The sequence below is a fragment of the Rutidosis leptorrhynchoides genome, chromosome 6 (genome assembly GCF_046630445.1).
Source record: "Rutidosis leptorrhynchoides isolate AG116_Rl617_1_P2 chromosome 6, CSIRO_AGI_Rlap_v1, whole genome shotgun sequence".
NCBI classification, from domain to species: domain Eukaryota; kingdom Viridiplantae; phylum Streptophyta; class Magnoliopsida; order Asterales; family Asteraceae; genus Rutidosis; species Rutidosis leptorrhynchoides.
In genome coordinates, this window is record NC_092338.1 from 312528819 (window position 1) to 312548378 (window position 19560).

Sequence of the window (19560 nt, forward strand, 5' to 3'; positions counted from 1 at the left end):
TAGAAAAGAAGTATAAATAAAAGAAAATGAAAGCAAGAGTATTTCATACTATGCTTAATTTTTTACACGGTTTCTACAAGGAAATATGATATTCATTTCACTAAAATATTCTTCCTTCAATTATAATGCAATTGATTGATTGATTCAGTACAACATAACAGAATGACAAATAAAGTGTTTGCACATAGTACAACCATTCTTGCATGAAGTACAAGGTCAAATAAAGTACTCGGTTTATATCATTCATGATTCAATTCAACTATAAAGAGGGTATTAGCAATGAATACATATGTAACATCTGCAATTCTCTTTTCAATCAGTGTATCTATATATCTACAAGAATAAAAGAGGAGAAAACTATTGAACTTAAAAAAAATGAGTAAATTAAATTACTATGTCAAAATTTCATATTCACCCTAAAAGAATAATAAAATCTAATCAAAAACCCTCTGTAAAGTCATGACCTAGTTGGCTAGGGGAAGATCTTGTTCTATATGGTGCACAATTTCTTGAAAAATGACTCTTGTTGGTATACTTAAAGTTGCAAGGTGCACTTCTTGGAGACAAGTTCTCTTGCTCCAATGCATGTGATTGTAGCTCGGTCGGGTAGTCCCTTAGAAACCCGATCAGGGGCCCAGCTCCAGTGCTCCATTTGCATGAGAGCTGTCTCCCCAATTGAAACGATCTTGTTCCTTTATGTGAATCGATCCTTTGTAGGATCGACAATTTAGGAACTGAGTCCAAGTTTGGCTCGTTTTCTTCGTCATCTGACATGTCATGGTCTAATTGTGCATGAATTTGGTGGGACCCAATTGAGTCCTCTGCTGCTTCATAACCATCTAATATAGTCTCTGATGCTAAAAAGTTAAACTCTGTTTTATCTGACTGATTTTCGCTCACATCTTCATCTGAAGAGTGAGACGTAATATGAATGGTACTGTTCTGCTTGCCTAAACATTCCATATCATCCTCGTTCGGATCCATCTGATTAAACAGTAATGAAAAAATGAAAACATAAAACTAATCAGTATCAACCAACTATTGAATAAAAATCGAAGACATCATAATATTACTTTTTCCGACTTAAAATTACCTTTACGTGAGTAATATCAATATCATTCTCTTGCAGAAACGAAACAAAATCTTGAAAATTTTCTTGGGTGGGTCGATAATGACCACTGTTGTAATGACCCGCACTTTTTCGATCGTTCTATATTTATAAGATTAATATTTATATAAATTAAACCTTACCAACATGATAAGCAATCCAAATTGTTGAGATTTATGTTTCCGAAGTGTCTTGCAAAGGAAGACCTCACCATTCCTCTTGAAGAAATCCATGTCGACGAGAAACTACAATTCATCGAAGAACCAATCGAAATCATGGATCGTGAAGTTAAACGGCTCAAGCAGAGCAACATACCGATCGTTAAGGTTCGTTGGAATGCTCGAAGGGGTCCCGAGTTTACTTGGGAACGAGAGGATCAAATGAAACAAAAATATCCACACTTGTTTTCCAATGACGCAAAATAGGTACAATTTTAAAATTTCGGGACGAAATTTATTTAACGGGTAGGTACTGTAATGACCCGCACTTTTTCGATCGTTCTATATTTATAAGATTAATATTTATATAAATTAAACCTTACCAACATGATAAGCAATCCAAATTGTTGAGATTTATGTTTCCGAAAAGAGTTTTACACAACGTTTGACCGTCTAGTTTGACCGATGATATCACGAACTATACAATATATGATAATTATACGTTTGTGTATATATATGTATATATACATATTTAACATGATTAATGAATGTTTTAATATCTCATTTTGTATTAATAACAATAAGTTATAAGTATATTTTGAAACTACTAACTTAAGTTTTCAAAACGATAACCATACGTAACGTTATTTGACATAAATACTTATAACCTATAATGTTTATACATATATCGTATATGTAATGTATTTAATCACTTTTAAGGACTTAAATACATAAAATCATATAAGTGTATTCACAAAAGATAGCTATATTTGAATCCTCATTCTATTTTCACAAGATTTCTATACGTATATCTAGAGTATATGTACTCGTATCATACCTAACTTCTATACGTATTTACTATTGGTATATACACATCAAATCACCACCTAACTAGCCCTTGTTACTGCCCTAAGGTAGAGGTAATTGCTTTTGTATGATTGTTTGACAAATACACAAGATTACAAGCTTAAAATTTTGTCCTTGCTCCCCCCTTTGTCACGTTTTTAAGGACCAACACCAAACCATTTTTAGCTCACCATTCTTACTCTTAAACCACTCTCTAATTCACCTACTTACAAGTTCTAAGAACTCCATAATCATTCAGCAAGAAACCTTGAAGATCTAGCCATAGAAACAAGCTTTAAATACCATAAGAAAACCCTTACAAAAACACTTCAAGAATTCTTCCAAGAACACAAACTTACTTCCAATCTTTCATCCAATTCCATCACCCTTTTGGTTCTAGGTTCTTACTCCTCTTTTACAGCAACCTTGTCCAAGGAACTTGAGGTAGTAACTATGTTCATAACCTTATTCGATTCATATATATATAGCTATCTTATTTTGTGGTATAAAATTTTAACAACAAGAACATAGTTTGAATGTTTTCAAACTTGTTTGCAAACTAAATAGATCCTTCTAACTTAACTTTTAAAATACTTCAAGACCTGTAATATATCTTAAATATATGCTAATTTAACAAGGTTTAACTTGGTTTTTCAAAGAACACCTTAAAAACTGTTTTTACGACGTCGGAGTGTAACCGGGGGCTGTTTTGGGTTGGATAATTAAAAACCATCTTAAACTTTGAATTGGAGGTTTATTTTCTGGAAAAAATGATTTTTACTATGAATATGTTAACGCATAAAAATTTTATGATTTAACTCAAAGTATAAGTATTTTTAGAAAAATAATCATTTAAGGTTGTTTACATGATGGAAAATGATTAACTTCATAAGTTTCACCAAAGTTTGACCTATGACCTGTGATTTCGAATACAAACTAAGGTATTTACAGTTCATATTCTTAAAGAGGGACTCGATCCAAGGAAGTGGCAAGTTGAACCAACGAAAACGGAGTTGTAACGAAGAAACTATGACCAAAACGAAATCGGATATCCAAGACTAATTTAGCTACGTGATTAATTGGAAAAAAATTAAATAAATCACATCTTTCTAAAATAACATGATATTTTATATATATGTACTCATAATTTAATTTTATATGGTCCAGGATCACCCGTAAACAATACGAGAAGATTAATCATAAGATCCCATGATTGTACGCAACACGTCATTTGACAACACCGGTACTTTATGTACGCAACACGTCATTTGACAACACCGGTACCGTGGGTCAAGATTAATCTCGACCAATACATATACGATGGGGTTTTTATTTATTTCATTGGGGGTTTATTAATCACCTAAAAATGAACCATTTAAAATTGAATTACTAACATCGAACTGCTAACTACGGACTAAGGAATTATTAAAAGTATTATAAGTATATATATGTGACGATTGTTTAAAAAGAAAAGGTATTGATATATTATATATGGTTAGGTTTGTGATATCAATCGGAGACCAAGTCAAAATTACATATCTTCAAGACGAAAGTGAGTATATAGTCCCACTTTTAAACTCTAAATATTTCGGGATGAGAATACATGTATTTTATGTTTTACGATATGGACACAAGTAACTGAAAAATATATTCTACGTTGAGTTGTACCACTGGCATACTTCCCTGTAGCTTGGTAACTGTTATTTACAGCGGTATTGTAAACGCGAATCCTGTTGATAGATCTATCGGGCCTGACAACCCCAACCGGACTGGACGACCAGTATTCAACGGTTGCACAGTACTTCGTTTCGTGACTACACTTGGTACGGTGTAGTAAGATTTCATAATAAAGGGAATATGCGACGTGATTAAATGTTAAGTATGGTTACCAAGTGCTCAACCACTTAGAATATTTTTATTAAAACGTTTATATATGAAATCTTGTGGTCTATATATATATTGCTGCCGGCATTAAACCTATATCTCACCAACTTTATGTTGACGTTTTAAACATGTCTATTCTCAGGTGATAATTAGAAGCTTCCGCTGCAACATGTTGAATTTAAACAAGATCTTGAGTATGCATATTTGTGTCAAAAATAAAACTGCATATCGGAGGATTTGTAATGTAAAATATGCTAGAAATCGTATTGTTATCATCACATGTAAAGTTTGTAAGTCTAAGATTATCGCTAAACGATAATCATCTTTTTATTGTCTAAAGCTTGTATTAAAATAAGAGTTATGGTTTGTAATGTAAAATAAATGCATTTGTTCTTTTAAAAATGTCGCATATAGAGGTCAATACCTCGCAATGAAATCATACGTTATCTAACTCGTTCTTATGGTTAAGGACGGGTTATGACATGTGGTATCAGAGCGGTGGTCTTAGCGAACCAGGTTTGCATTAGTGTGTCTAACTGATAAGTCGTTAGGATACATTAGTAAGTCTGGACTTTGACCGGGTCTGATTTAAAAACCATTGCTTATCATTGTTGGTTAAAATTTATATGTAAATATTATGTAGTACTAATGGGTTAGTTGTTGTGTGATAGATGTCGGGCTCAAAACTTGTCATCACGTTCAGCGACTCCGAACCAGAATCTTCAGATGGTGTTCCAGTCATTAACCTATCCGATGACGAAAATAATATCTTTGGGGAAGACTCACAAATTCCGGATGAACCGACTATAGAGAACCCGAAAAGTGAACCCGAGGAGGAAAGTGAACCCGAGGAGGAAAGTGAACCCGAGGAAGAAATACAGGAAATTACAAAAGACGAGTTCGAACTAGGAAAGAAACGAAAGGCTAATGAATTAGAAAATTCAAATCCCGAGTTTAGTAAGGATGATGTGGCACCAACTCCACTAGACACTACCACCCCTATTCCCGCTATTCCTATTCGTTCTATCCCGGCATCCAGTTCTTCAGTCCCACAGCCAAAATATAGGCAGACAGCCAGGATAAGCGTTAAGCGATTCTTTGAACCTAAACGTCCTAGAAAATAGACCAAACGATGCGCTGCCGTATTAAACCATGGGATCATATAATGTTTTGTATAATATTATTAGTGTGGTTTGTTTAATGTTCGATGTAAGATAAGCATATGTAAAATAGTGAAGTGTGAAATGCAATAATTTTCCATGGTTAAGTATTATTTAGATGGTAGTAATTGATTCTGTACTAAGCTATTAAGTATGGACATTAACGGGTAGGTACTACCCTAGATATAATTATAAAACGCTAATAAGAAGAAAAGGCTTTTTATAATAATACCTGGTTCATATTATTAATAAGCTATAATGTACTGTAAATATACACTACATCTATAATATTCCATGTGAATAATTATTTTCTTTTCATTCTTATAGAAGAATATGGCGCGATTGAACCGAATGACGGAACAAGAAATCCAGGAACTCATCAATCAGCGAGTGAACGACAGAATGTTATGGGTCGAGGCTGCAAGAGGTGCTGCAGTTAACCCAAATCCTCGTGTGGGGTGCACTTACAAAACTTTTCAAGCTTGCAAGCCCTCATCATTCAGTGGAACAGAAGGACCGATCGGTTTAACCCGGTGGATAGAAAAGATGGAGACTGTGTTTAAAATCAGTGGTTGTGTTGAAAAGGACATGACCAAGTATGCATCGTGCACTTTACAAGATAGTGCACTCACGTGGTGAAAAAATTATGTGAAGGCTATAGGAGGAGATGTAGCTTATGATACTCCGTGGGAAGAATTCAAAACAATGTTAATCAACGAATATTGTCCAAGGAACGAGGTTAGGAAGTTGGAAGTTGAGTTACGAAGTCTGAAGGTTATTGGTACTGAAATCACCAACTACAATCAGCGATTCATGGAATTAGTTTTGCTATGTCCTGAATTGGTTTCAACCGAAGAACGGAAGATTGAAATGTACAAAGATGGTTTGCCCAAAAAGGTCAAGGCAAATGTTACAGCATCGAAACCTAAGACAATTCATGAAGCTATAACCATGGCAAACGAGCTAATGGATCAGGTCATCATGGATAAGAAAGTATCCAATACTGATGTGAAGGTATCAGGTAACAAAAGAAAGTGGAATGGAAATTATGATCGAGGTAACCAACAACAATCTTTTAAGAAACAAGAAAACACGCAAGGTGCGGGTAGTGGTTTAAGCTTTGGTTATAAAGGACAAAATCCTTTATGCAACCGATGCCACAAACATCACTCTGGTTACTGTAATGTGGTATGCAACAAATGTAATCGAAAGGGTCATCTTGCTGAAGATTGTAGGGCTCTCGTTACAAATACAAATGGTACCAAGACTCCTGCCACCAATGCAAATAGAACTGCTTTGGCTACCATTACTTGTTTTGGGTGTGGAAAACAAGGTCACTATAAGAGCCAGTGCCCGAATCCAGAGAAGAATATCGGACCTGCACGTGGGAGATCATTTGTTATTAATGCTAGAGAGGCATGTGAAGACCCGGAGCTTGTTACGGGTACGTTTACCATTAATAACTTATCCGCATCTATTATATTTGATACTGGTGCTGATAGAAGTTACGTGTGTAGAGACTTTCACGCTAAATTGAATTGTTCATCATTACCTCTAGATGCTTAGTACATGATTGAGTTAGCTAATGGTAAACTAATTAAAGCCGATAAAATTTGCCGTGATTGTAAAATAAATTTAGCCGGAGAAACATTTAAGATTGATTTGATACCCGTAGAATTAGGAAGTTTTGATGTAATAATCGGCATGGACTGGATGTCCAAAATAGGAGCTGAAGTTGTGTGCGCCAAGAAGGCAATTCGCATTCCTCGTAAGGATAAAACGCCAGTAATGATTTATGGAGAGAAGGGTAACTCAAAGCTAAAACTCATTAGTTATTTGAAAGCTCATAAGTGCTTGAAGAAAGGGTGCTATGCTATCTTAGCACATGTTAATAAAGTCGAAAAGAAAGAAAAAGAGAAGTGCATCAATGACGTGCCTGTGGCAAGAGATTTTCCTGAAGTATTTCCGGAAGAGTTGCCGGGATTACCTCCATTTAGATCTGTAGAATTTCAAATAGATCTTGTACCAGGAGCTGCACCGGTTGCCCGTGCTCCATATAGACTTGCACCGTCCGAGTTAAAAGAACTTCAGAGTCAGTTAAAAGAATTACTGGATCGTGGATTCATACGACCAAGTACTTCACCGTGGGGAGCTCCAATTTTATTCGTCAAGAAGAAAGACGGATCTTTCCGAATGTGTATAGATTATCGTGAATTAAATAAGTTAACTATCAAGAATCGGTATCCACTACCGAGAATTGACGACTTATTTGATCAACTCCAAGGATCATGTGTGTACTCGAAAATTGACCTAAGGTCGGGCTATCATCAATTACGTGTCAAAGAAGAAGATATACCGAAAACTGCTTTTCGGACACGCTACGGTCATTACGAATTTTTGGTCATGCCGTTTGGATTGACGAATGCGCCAGCTGTATTCATGGACCTCATGAATCGAGTTTGTAGTCCATATTTAGATAAGTTTGTTATCGTTTTCATTGATGATATTCTTATCTATTCCAAGAGTGAGCAAGAGCATGAGCAGCATTTAAGGTTGATATTAGAGTTGTTAAGAAAAGAACAGCTATATGCTAAATTTTCTAAATGTGCTTTCTGGTTGAAAGAAGTGCAATTTCTTGGCCACGTTGTTAGTAGCAAAGGAATTCAGGTTGATCCAGCAAAAATTGAAGCCATTGAAAAATGGGAGACTCCTAAGACACCAATGCAGATACGCCAATTTTTGGGTTTAGCCGGTTATTATAGAAGGTTTATTCAAGATTTTTCCCGAATAGCTAAGCCGTTGACAGCGTTAACGCAAAAAGGGAAGAAATATGAATGGACTACGGCGCCTATTTTATCGTTACTGAAAAAGAAGTTGACTACGGCGCCTATTTTATCGTTACCAGAAGGGAACGATGATTTTGAAATATATTGTGACGCTTCGCGACAAGGTTTTGGTTGCGTTCTTATGCAACGGAAGAAAGTTATTGCATACGCATCCCGACAATTAAAGATTCACGAGCGGAATTATACGACGCATGATCTAGAACTGGGAGCAGTCGTGTTTGCATTGAAGATATGGAGACACTACTTGTATGGGGTTAAATGCACTGTGTTTACTGATCATAAAAGCCTTCAACATATTTTCGATCAAAAACAGCTGAACATGAGGCAACGTAGGTGGGTTGAGTTAATAAATGACTATGATTGTGAAATTCGTTATCATCCCGGGAAAGCGAACGTGGTGGCCGACGCTCTAAGCAGAAAGGAACGAGAACCAATTCGAGTACGAGCGATGAACATAAAAATTCGCATGAATCTCAACTCACAAATCAAAGAAGTTCAACGAGAAGCACTTACTAAAGAAAATATAGGAAATGAAATAATGAAGAAGTATGAGAAGCAACTCGTTATACGGGAAGATGGAATTCGATATTTTGCAAACCGTATTTGGGTACCGAAGTTGGGTGGATTAAGGAAGTTGATATTGAATGAGGCACATAAGACAAGATACTCGATACATCCTGGAGTTGGAAAGATGTACCAAGATCTTAAGACACATTATTGGTGGCCTAATTTAAAGACAGACGCTGCAACATATGTTGGGGAATGTTTAACTTGTTCCAAAGTCAAAGCTGAACACCAGAAGCCGTCAGGGTTACTTCAACAACCAGAAATCCCAGAATGGAAATGGGATGGTATTACCATGGATTTCATCACGAAGTTACCAAAGACTGCCTGGGGATACGACACCATTTGGGTGATTGTTGATCGTCTCACCAAGTCTGCATATTTCTTGCCTATAAAGGAAACGGATAGAATGGAGAAACTATTACGATTGTATATAAAGGAAGTTGTTTCAAGGCATGGAATACCTATTTCCATTATATCCGATCGTGATAGTAGATTTACATCAAAGTTCTGGCAATCACTACAGGAGGCCCTAGGAACTCGTTTGGATATGAGTACCGCGTATCATCCGCAAACCGACGGGCAGAGTGAAAGAACGATTCAGACTCTTGAAGACATGCTCAGAGCATGTGTGATCGATTTTGGAAACGGATGGGATAAATATCTACCATTAGCAGAATTCTCGTATAATAATAGTTATCATACGAGCATTAAAGCTGCGCCATTCGAAGCATTGTACGGAAGGAAGTGTAGATCTCCTATTTGTTGGAATGAAGTAGGAGATCGACAATTAACTGGTCCCGAGATCATACACGAAACGACTGAGAAGATAGTACAAATCAAGGAGAGATTGAAAACAGCCCGTAGTCGCCAAAAGAGCTACGCCGATGTTCGAAGGAAACCATTAGAGTTTCAGATCGGTGACATGGTTATGTTAAAGGTGTCACCGTGGAAAGGTGTAATACGCTTCGGAAAAAGGGGTAAACTGAACCCAAGATATGTAGGCCCGTTCAAGATTATCGAACGCATTGGACCGGTAGCTTATCGACTCGAGTTACCATAACAACTCGCCGGAGTACATAATACATTTCACGTCTCAAACCTTAAGAAGTGTCTTGCAAAGGAAGACCTCACCATTCCTCTTGAAGAAATCCATGTCGACGAGAAACTACAATTCATCGAAGAACCAATCGAAATCATGGATCGTGAAGTTAAACGGCTCAAGCAGAGCAACATACCGATCGTTAAGGTTCGTTGGAATGCTCGAAGGGGTCCCGAGTTTACTTGGGAACGAGAGGATCAAATGAAACAAAAATATCCACACTTGTTTTCCAATGACGCAAAATAGGTACAATTTTAAAATTTCGGGACGAAATTTATTTAACGGGTAGGTACTGTAATGACCCGCACTTTTTCGATCGTTCTATATTTATAAGATTAATATTTATATAAATTAAACCTTACCAACATGATAAGCAATCCAAATTGTTGAGATTTATGTTTCCGAAAAGAGTTTTACACAACGTTTGACCGTCTAGTTTGACCGATGATATCACGAACTATACAATATATGATAATTATATGTTTGTGTATATATATGTATATATACATATTTAACATGATTAATGAATGTTTTAATATCTCATTTTGTATTAATAACAATAAGTTATAAGTATATTTTGAAACTACTAACTTAAGTTTTCAAAACGATAACCATACGTAACGTTATTTGACATAAATACTTATAACCTATAATGTTTATACATATATCGTATATGTAATGTATTTAATCACTTTTAAGGACTTAAATACATAAAATCATATAAGTGTATTCACAAAAGATAGCTATATTTGAATCCTCATTCTATTTTCACAAGATTTCTATACGTATATCTAGAGTATATGTACTCGTATCATACCTAACTTATATACGTATTTACTATTGGTATATACACATCAAATCACCACCTAACTAGCCCTTGTTACTGCCCTAAGGTAGAGGTAATTGCTTTTGTATGATTGTTTGACAAATACACAAGATTACAAGCTTAAAATTTTGTCCTTGCTCCCCCCTTTGTCACGTTTTTAAGGACCAACACCAAACCATTTTTAGCTCACCATTCTTACTCTTAAACCACTCTCTAATTCACCTACTTACAAGTTCTAAGAACTCCATAATCATTCAGCAAGAAACCTTGAAGATCTAGCCATAGAAACAAGCTTTAAATACCATAAGAAAACCCTTACAAAAACACTTCAAGAATTCTTCCAAGAACACAAACTTACTTCCAATCTTTCATCCAATTCCATCACCCTTTTGGTTCTAGATTCTTACTCCTCTTTTACAGCAACCTTGTTCAAGGAACTTGAGGTAGTAACTATGTTCATAACCTTATTCGATTCATATATATATAGCTATCTTATTTTGTGGTATAAAATTTTAACAACAAGAACATAGTTTGAATGTTTTCAAACTTGTTTGCAAACTAAATAGATCCTTCTAACTTAACTTTTAAAATACTTCAAGACCTGTAATATATCTTAAATATATGCTAATTTAACAAGGTTTAACTTGGTTTTTCAAAGAACACCTTAAAAACTGTTTTTACGACGTCGGAGTGTAACCGGGGGCTGTTTTGGGTTGGATAATTAAAAACCATCTTAAACTTTGAATTGGAGGTTTATTTTCTGGAAAAAATGATTTTTACTATGAATATGTTAACGCATAAAAATTTTATGATTTAACTTAAAGTATAAGTATTTTTAGAAAAATAATCATTTAAGGTTGTTTACATGATGGAAAATGATTAACTTCATAAGTTTCACCAAAGTTTGACCTATGACCTGTGATTTCGGGTTGGATAATTAAAAACCATCTTAAACTTTGAATTGGAGGTTTATTTTCTGGAAAAAATGATTTTTACTATGAATATGTTAACGCATAAAAATTTTATGATTTAACTCAAAGTATAAGTATTTTTAGAAAAATAATCATTTAAGGTTGTTTACATGATGGAAAATGATTAACTTCATAAGTTTCACCAAAGTTTGACCTATGACCTGTGATTTCGAATACAAACTAAGGTATTTACAGTTCATATTCTTAAAGAGGGACTCGATCCAAGGAAGTGGCAAGTTGAACCAACGAAAACGGAGTTGTAACGAAGAAACTATGACCAAAACGAAATCGAATATCCAAGACTAATTTAGCTACGTGATTAATTGGAAAAAAATTAAATAAATCACATCTTTCTAAAATAACATGATATTTTATATATATGTACTCATAATTTAATTTTATATGGTTCAGGATCACCCGTAAACAATTCGAGAAGATTAATCATAAGATCCCATGATTGTACGCAACACGTCATTTGACAACACCGGTACTTTATGTACGCAACACGTCATTTGACAACACCGGTACCGTGGGTCAAGATTAATCTCGACCAATACATATACGATGGGGTTTTTATTTATTTCATTGGGGGTTTATTAATCACCTAAAAATGAACCATTTAAAATTGAATTACTAACATCGAACTGCTAACTACGGACTAAGGAATTATTAAAAGTATTATAAGTATATATATGTGACGATTGTTTAAAAAGAAAAGGTATTGATATATTATATATGGTTAGGTTTGTGATATCAATCGGAGACCAAGTCAAAATTACATATCTTCAAGACGAAAGTGAGTATATAGTCCCACTTTTAAACTCTAAATATTTCGGGATGAGAATACATGTATTTTATGTTTTACGATATGGACACAAGTAACTGAAAAATATATTCTACGTTGAGTTGTACCACTGGCATACTTCCCTGTAGCTTGGTAACTGTTATTTACAGCGGTATTGTAAACGCGAATCCTGTTGATAGATCTATCGGGCCTGACAACCCCAACCGGACTGGACGACCAGTATTCAACGGTTGCACAGTACTTCGTTTCGTGACTACACTTGGTACGGTGTAGTAAGATTTCATAATAAAGGGAATATGCGACGTGATTAAATGTTAAGTATGGTTACCAAGTGCTCAACCACTTAGAATATTTTTATTAAAACATTTATATATGAAATCTTGTGGTCTATATATATATTGCTGCCGGCATTAAACCTATATCTCACCAACTTTATGTTGACGTTTTAAACATGTCTATTCTCAGGTGATAATTAGAAGCTTCCGCTGCAACATGTTGAATTTAAACAAGATCTTGAGTATGCATATTTGTGTCAAAAATAAAACTGCATATCGGAGGATTTGTAATGTAAAATATGCTAGAAATCGTATTGTTATCATCACATGTAAAGTTTGTAAGTCTAAGATTATCGCTAAACGATAATCATCTTTTTATTGTCTAAAGCTTGTATTAAAATAAGAGTTATGGTTTGTAATGTAAAATAAATGCAGTTGTTCTTTTAAAAATGTCGCATATAGAGGTCAATACCTCGCAATGATATCATACGTTATCTAACTCGTTCTTATGGTTAAGGACGGGTTATGACAACTGTGAGGCCAAATTGCCTGTTTGATAATCACAATCACAAGCCATAATAAGATAAACATATCTACCAAATTCATATACCAAATTGAACCAAGAAAAAAAACAAATAAAATTACCTTTAATACACCATTCTCGGAAACTAGTCTCCCAGCAGCTAAAGTGGCGCCACCAGCTAAAAAACTAGAATGTTGAAACAGCCCTTTCTTTTTTACACTGATATTGCTCATAATGAACATATTTTTAGTCGCAATATCAATCCTAAGTTGGAGAATTTTAATTGTAATTGTGTAATTTTAAGATGTAATTTGTATAAAATTCCAAAGTGTTACGAAGAGCGAAAATGAAGAATTTATCAAGAAAACGTCAAAACACGCGAAAAAGTACAAGTTAGTAATGCTCAAGGTACAAGATAACAAAGAATGCAAAGTGACTGTCGACCAGATCATTTTTCTAGTGCATCTCACAAATATGCCACTCATGTTATTATATGATATATTGTTAGGTAAATGTCTACTTTCTAGTTTAATAATGTTGAATGGATAATGCAAGGAGCAATAATTCAAGAAAGGAGTAAGCAAATGAAAAAAGTTAGTCAAAGAATTATCTGACACCATTTGCAAATGAATAAACAAAGGAAATAATAAAAAGCAAAAGAAAGGAGTATATGTAGAGGACGCAGGGGCGAGAGAAAACACATACAAACTAAAAGATATCACAACTCATTTTTTAGCTACTATCGTTGTTTACTTCAAGTAATCCGTATAATTTAGTTCCATATTAATTTTCAAAGTTCAATATTTAGGATAGTTTTTGTATCAAAGGGTGTATTGTTCGTGATTAAGGGTATTATTGTACGCGTGAAAGGGTGTTGTTATTGTAATTTTTCTACCGTTTGAAGTTAATGAAAGTGAAGAATTTTTAGTAAGTATATTCCGTTAAAATTATCGTTATCAATTTTTATCGTTATTATTATGTTTGTATATTTTTATTTTTATGTTTTCCTTAGTATAATGAGTAGCTAATTTCCCTAGTGTTTGCTTAGATGTAGAGCCCCTAGTGAAATGGATTGTTATCATTTGCAAAATAAAAATGTAACTTAAGTGTTTTTAATATTGAGCCTAATTAAATGAACCATTATTATGTAATTGGATATTTAACCCCTGTCACTTAATTTATGAGATAAAAATAACGAAAGTTATTTTTATTTATATAAATTAAGCTTCAACATTAAAAGTGATTTAGACGAGTTTTATGAATAATTTACTAACACTAAATTAGAAATAAAGTTCGGTGGTTTGGGTAATATCACTAGTCACATAAAAGTGAAATTGTAAAAAGGGAAACCGTTATGATTTGGGTTTTGGCGAAGGTCAAAACTGGGTTGGGTCTCAATTTAAACACTTAGGGACTAGTAACTAACTAAATAAAATCCGGTGAAAATTAGATTTAATTCAGTTAGTCAAAACTTTATATTTTTTCGAAAGGAAAATATAAGTTTATTACTAAACATTTTAATACGAGCTTAAACTTAAAACAATCCATGGATCTAGGGGTGACACATTTAAGTAAACACTCCTATTTTTATATATTGTAAAATCATTATTATCATTATTATTTACGTATTATTATTATTCACTAAAAAAAAATATCACTCCGTATAATTAAACATATCACTCCGTATAATTAACATATCATGTAATTTAGGGTTTCATATATTTTAGGTTAAAATTTAGGGTTTCATATAATTTAGGTCAAAATTAGGGTTTTGAATAGAATATTATTATAATTAGGTTATTAATTTATATTAGGTTATAATTAGGTTATAATTAGGTTAGAATGTTTTAATCTTATAATTAGTATTAATATAATTTAAAATTAGTAATTAGCTTATAATTAGTTAATTATTATAATTCCTATTAGTTTATATTAATTTTAATTAAAACATGTCATTTAGTTAATTTAAATAAATTTATATTATAATTGCTCAAAATAAAATTCTAAATATATAGTTTTATTAAAAGTTATTGTTTTAACTAATTATCATCTAGTAATAAAATTGTCGCATCATAATTAGTATAATTTCATTTAGTATCTTTTTAAGTTAATTCTTGTAATATTGTAATTTTATTTTATTTAGTAAATTAGTTTAAGTTATTTTCTTTTACTGTTTTATTATAAATTCCTAATCCAAAACCCCCTTTAATTAAGTTTGACATCAAAGACTATTAAAAACCATTAAACACTCCATCTCCCTGTGGAACGAATCGGATTTACCAATAAACTAAACTACACGGATAGGACCAGTTGCCTATATATGTGTGAAATCAACCCGAATTCATTAAAACGCCATATATACAAGAAATCAATTCGTGTAACAAAATAACTCAAATCCGTTCAAAATAAAGGTTACGTTTCAACGCATCAACTTTTTGGCGCCGCTGCCGGGGAGTTGGCAGTTAAATAAATAGATAATTTTTCTGATTCGTAGTAGTAGTTGGATTTGTACGTGGACCGGGTTGTTGGATCACCAATTTTATTGGTCTTTGAAGGATCCTGCCCCTCTGCTGCATCTTTTGGCTATTCGAAACGTGGGCAAAATCAGAAGGATAATCTGTTTGTTTAAAGGTTTTTATCATTGTTTTTATGTTATTCGATCTTCTCGAGGAAATTCATTTCCAAGAAAGTTCAAAGTTTTTGAATAAATCCTTTAGTTCTTTGTACAATTTCCCAAATTGTATGATCCGTTCAATCCTAAACTCGTTAAACTTAATACGGAACTGCAAAGAATTAATAAAAGACAAAAACAACAAAAAGAAGTACTAGTAATTTTAAAACAGCGAAAAACACTAAAAAATTTAGAAACAAGTAGGTAACCCTAGATAAACCTTTATTATTATAATAGAAATTAATGTATGAACTTACGTTCCTCCAACGCTGAATTAACTCCTTCACATCCTGAACCTGAAAGAAAATTTCACGAACGCTTAAGAGCTCAAGAAGTCGATTCTCTTGCTAAAAATTTAGAATCACTTTCCTTAGAATCCGACTCTGAACCAATAAATCAACCAATCATAGAGCCTATTATTAAAGAAGAAGAAGAAATGGCTGAAACAAATCTAACTATGGAAGAGTTAATGAAAGCCACAAGAAAAGGTCAAGGCCACGCAATCATCCAACCCGAGATGAGTGATGGTTTTGAAATAAAAGGTCAATTTTTACACATGGTAACTAATACATGCCAATTCGGTGGAGCTCCAAACGAGGATGCTAACGAGCATCTTCGTAAGTTTGTAAGCATTTGCAAACTATTCAAAATTAAGGATGTCACCGATGATGTCGCATGTTTAAGAATCTTTCCATGGTCATTAAAAGATGAAGCTAGAGATTGGCTAGACTCATTACCTGAAGGTTATATTGAAGACTGGAATGATATGATGGACAAATTTTTGTCAGAATTCTTTCCTGCTTCAAAAGCAGCAAAATTACAAAGCGATATAAATCACTTTAAACAAAAACCTAATGAAACTCTTTATGAAGCTTGGACTCGATTCAACAAAATGCTTCGAATATGTCCTCAACACGGGTTGAGTACATTTCAAAAAGTTTGTATATTCTATAAAGGAGTGAATGTAGCAACTAGAAAAGATATAGATGCTGCAGCCGGAGGATCGGTTATGAAGAAAACACCTGAAGACGCTCATGCAATCATTGCTGATTTAGCGTCCCATTCTCATAATTGGCATCAAGAAATAGAATTCTCTAGATCATCAACCGTTGCTAATATCGAAAGCAATGATGAAATTGCTTCTTTAAAAGTTCAAATGGCAAATCAAGCCAGACAAATTGAGAAAGTAACCAAGGAAATGCATGCTATCAGAGTAGGATGTGAACTATGCCAAGGTCCCCATCTTACTAAAGATTGTAATCAAGCAACGATGGAAGAGCAAGCAAATTTCTTAGGTTACTTGCGAAAAGGTGAAATGAATTTTAGCGATTTTCCAGCAATAGAAGCAAATAACCGAAGATATCCTCCTATCAACAGCTATCAAATAGGAGGACCTTCAGGTTCAAATAATAATAACTATCAAGGAGGAAATCCAGGTTACCAAAATAACCGAAATTTCCCAAATCAAAATCAAATTCAAAGAAATCCACCACCAGGTTATAATAACCTAAACAACCGTAATCAACCTCAACGAATTTATCAAAATAATTTCCAACACAATCAACCACAACCACAACAATTAGCACTTACACAACCACAACCCGAGAAGAAATCCGGTTTAGAAGATCTCTTGAGAGATTTTATGGTTAGGAACGAGCAAACCGCGGAACTTCAAAATCAGCAAATTCGAAATCAACAAGCTACGATTCAGAATTTAGAAAGAGATGTTGGAAGGATTTCACAGTTACTAGCAGAGAGACCGCCTGGTACTCTCCCCTCAAATACTCAAGTGAATCCCAACAACAGTCAAACAAGGAATGAGCAAGTAAATTCCATAACTACGAAAAGTGGGTTAACCATTAACCCCGATATTCCAAAACCTCCTGCTCGTGTTTCTATTCCTAACGAAAAAGAGTCTTCCGTGGAAGAGGATAAAGTGCCAACCACAAGTGCACCTAAAACTCAACCGCCATTAAAAGAATACAAACATCCAATTCCATACCCACAACGTTTGAAGAAAGATAAATTACAAGCACAGTACAACAAGTTTTCCGAAATGATTAAGCAAATTTGTATCAATGTACCACTTGTAGATGTTCTTGCGGGTATGCCAAATTATGGAAGGTTTATCAAGGATCTCATAGCCGATAAAGGTAAATATGAAGAAGTTTCAACCACATTCCTCAATGAGGAATGCTCAGCAATTTTGCAAAAGCAAAAGATGCCACCGAAACTTGGAGATCCTGGTAGTTTCATTATTCCGTGTCTGATGGGAGATTCAGTAATGTACGATGCATTAGCTGACTTAGGGGCAAGTATTAATCTTATGCCACACTCCCTATACTTAAAACTAAACCTAGGTGATCTAAAACCAACTAGGATGTGTATACGCCTAGCCGATAGAACTTTTAACTATCCTATTGGTATTGCCGAAAACCTACCGGTTAAAGTTAATCATTTAATTTTTCCTGCCGATTTCGTTGTCCTTGAAATGGAAGAAGATAGCAAGGTTCCCTTAATTCTAGGGCGACCTTTTCTAAATACCGCTGACGCGATTGTGCGTGTTAAAGATAAAAAACTTAGTCTAGGTGTAGGGGAAGATAGAGTTACCTTAAACATTGATAAAGCTATGAAACAACCTATCTCCTCCGATGACGAAGTTTATAAGGTAGACATTGTGGATTGTTGTGTTGAAAAAGAATTGCAAGAATTACTAAATGTAGACACCTCGGATTTAACCTCGACGGGTGAAAGTGAAGAATTTGATGTCGAGGTTGAACTTGAAGAATTGTTGAAGGTAGTCATCGATGAAGATGACATTGAGGAAGAAATTCTCAAGGAAGATGAACCCTTTGAAGAAATTACCGATGGTAATAGGTTCCGAATAAAATCTTCCTTGGAAGAACCACCAACCTTAGAACTTAAAGAATTACCGGAACATTTGGAGTATGCTTATCTCCAAGGTACGTCACAATTACCCGTTATAATTTCATCAAAACTCTCTGATAACGAAAAGGGTAGGTTAATGTCCGTTCTAAAAGCTCACAAAAGGGCAATTGCTTGGAAAACAACCGATATTCCTGGGATTAACCCAGCTTATTGTACTCATAAGATTCTAATGGAAGAAGATTTTAAACCCGTGGTACAAAGGCAACGAAGGTTAAACCCTAACATGAAAGAAGTTGTCAAGAAGGAGGTTATCAAGTTACTTGATGCCGGGTTAATATACCCTATATCCGATAGCCCGTGGGTTAGTCCTGTTCAAGTAGTACCCAAGAAAGGGGGTACAACTGTCGTCCTTAATGACAAAGATGAACTCGTTCCTACGAGGACAGTCACTGGTTGGAGAGTCTGTATAGACTACCGTCGTTTAAATGACGCCACAAGGAAAGATCATTTCCCACTTCCTTATATTGACCAAATGCTAGAACGTTTAGCGGGAAAAGAGTACTATTGTTTCCTTGATGGATTCTCCGGTTATTTTCAAATTCCCATTGATCCAAAAGACCAAGACAAGACAACTTTTACTTGTCCATTTGGTACTTTCGCATACCGACGAATGCCGTTCGGATTATGCAATGCGCCAGGCACCTTCCAAAGGTGTATGATGGCAATATTTCATGACATGATAGAAGGAAGTATGGAAGTCTTCATGGACGATTTCTCTGTTTTTGGAGACTCCTTCGATTCATGCCTTTCAAACCTCGAGCGAATGTTAATTCATTGTGAGGAATCAAATCTTGTTTTAAATTGGGAAAAATGCCACTTCATGGTGAAGGAAGGCATTGTTTTAGGACACAAGATTTCTAGAGATGGAATGG

General features: G+C 34.4%; 1 pseudogene; it reads right to left on the bottom strand.

Annotated features, from left to right (window-relative positions):
- Positions 1 to 438: 438 nt before the first annotated feature.
- Positions 439 to 19560, bottom strand: part of LOC139854648 (IQ domain-containing protein IQM2-like) — a 39954-nt pseudogene continuing 20832 nt past the window's right edge.